Source organism: Tupaia chinensis, unplaced genomic scaffold (assembly GCF_000334495.1).
Source record: "Tupaia chinensis unplaced genomic scaffold, TupChi_1.0 Scaffold142009_1, whole genome shotgun sequence".
NCBI lineage: Eukaryota > Metazoa > Chordata > Mammalia > Scandentia > Tupaiidae > Tupaia > Tupaia belangeri.
Window position 1 is genome coordinate 39,708 of NW_006201862.1, and position 2,439 is coordinate 42,146.

Below are 2,439 nucleotides of genomic sequence, written 5' to 3' on the forward strand. Positions count from 1 at the left end.
ACTGCTAGGAATCATCATGCATTTTTATTGAAAATGTGTTACATGCAAGTAAGCAGGAGAGGGGCTATGTGTTTCAATTATCAGCTCATAAAGTTTTTAAAAATAAGGTACAAAAGTTTCATTCAGGATTGGATTAAAGGTGGGTCTAGTGTAGTTCCACAATTGTTCCTTTGATGTAGGTGGGTCTCCGTGGAATGCAGTTTCCAGAAAGTGACTCCATCAAGCAGAGATTATTATCAGCTGATGCCACACAGCAGCCATCTTGTGATTACTGGGAATGGTGCTGAGAAAAGAAAATCTCAAGCATAGATATTAGTTTTTATGGATCTTAATAAAGAATGATACTTATACAGTTTTGTAGGGATCTAAAACTTAATTTGAGGAATCTTAATATATTTATTTATTTCACTTGGTGAGGGTGGGGGTGTCCTGGGCCAGTTTTGGCCTAATCCTACTATAGGTAAAGAAAGGATTAAGTTTACCTTAAATGTATTTTGAAGGGCCTTCTAAAGGTCAAGATTATTTCTGCCTAGAAAGAATTTCAGCCCACCCTCTATTGTGACCATGGAGATAAAGCATTGTAATTAATAGTAAGTGATCAGAGCAAAGGGGAGCAGTCGGGGGACTTCCTGGAAGATTTTATCATATACTCAGGATGTATAAGAGAACTATGGAATTCTTTTATAGTAGTACATTGGGGAGTCAGAGGGGGGTCGCTTCCCAGCAAGGCTGCCAGTTTCTGGAGCAAAATCCTAGGTCGGGGGGCACACAGTAGTGGCCTTGCCAATGTACTGAATTGACTGGAAGCGAGGGGCCTCAGACAGATCCTGGGGCCCTACTGAGTCAGACTCCTCCATTCAAAGTGAGCAGCAGGGAGAAATACAGAGCACCGGGGAGAAATACGGAGCTGCAGAGAGAGCACAGCTCATCTCTTCCCACATACCTCTGAATTCTCCATTGAAACCCCATAGCTCAGCCCATATGCACCTGTTTTGTAGAAACTCGGAGACCTTTGTAATATCCAGTTCCATCAACAAAAATGCAGGTTGCTTGGTAAGCATCAGGTAAATGGAACTGCAGAGATATTGTGGGTTATCTACTCCCACAGAAACCTAATGCTCAGAATTAACTCCAAGAAAATTGGAAGCAATGTATAAACCATCAGATGGCCAGAAACCACCACAGAGGCACAAGAAATATGAGAAACCAAGAACATATCTCTCCCCCAAGGGAAAAGAACAGCCCTTCATCACCCACAGACAGTACAACTGAACTCGTGGAAATGTCAGATGAATAATTTACAATATTCATAGTGACAAGCTAACAAGAGGCAAGAGAAGAGAGATAATGAACTCCAGAAGATGAGAAACTGTGGGTTATCTACTCCCACACAAACCTAATGCTCAGAATTAACTCCAAGAAAATTGGAAGCAATGTATAAACCATCAGATGGCCAGAAACCACCACAGAGGCACAAGAAATATGAGAAACCAAGAACATATCTCTCCCCCAAGGGAAAAGAACAGCCCTTCATCACCCACAGACAGTACAACTGAACTCGTGGAAATGTCAGATGAATAATTTACAATATTCATAGTGACAAGCTAACAAGAGGCAAGAGAAGAGAGATAATGAACTCCAGAAGATGTAGAAGAAAAGAGACAAGTTCCATGAGGTGAGGAAATTCTTGTACAATCTGAAAGAAGAAATATACACCATAAAAAAGAATCAAACGGAACTGTTAGAGATGAACGCTGTAATACAGGAAATAAAAATCTCCCATGAAAATATTACAAGCAGGCTGGATCATGCAGAAGATTGAATCTCGGATGCAGAAGACAGAACTTCTTAGATAAATTCACCGCAAAGACTGAGAAAATTACCCCCAACATGAGAATACTATAAAAGTAATACTAGATACCATGCAATGCCAAAACATCTGGGTAATCAGTATCCCAGAATGTGAAGAAACTAATAAGGCCATTGATAATGTATTTCATGAAATCTGGGTAGAAAACTTTCCAAGCCTAGAAAATCATTCAAATATCCAGACCAAAGAAATACAAATAAACCCACATATAATCAACCCAAGATCTTCAGCAAGGCACATTATAGCCACATTGACCAAATCCAGACAGGGACAAGATACTAAAATTGGCAAAAAAACAAACAAACAAACAAACAAAAAACCATGAAGTTACTTTCACAGGATATCCCATCAGGCTAACATCAGACCTCTCATCGGAAACAATGCAAGCAAGGAAAGAATGAGAAAAACATACTCAAAGTGTTAAGTGAAAAAGAATTTTTTTTTTTTTCACGCTGCACCAGGTATTTTACTTCAAACAAACACAATATGCAGTTTACATGTACATGAATTCCTGTCAATAGTCTCTCATAAATGGTTTGCCTGTCTTGTAAAATAAACCAACATACAAA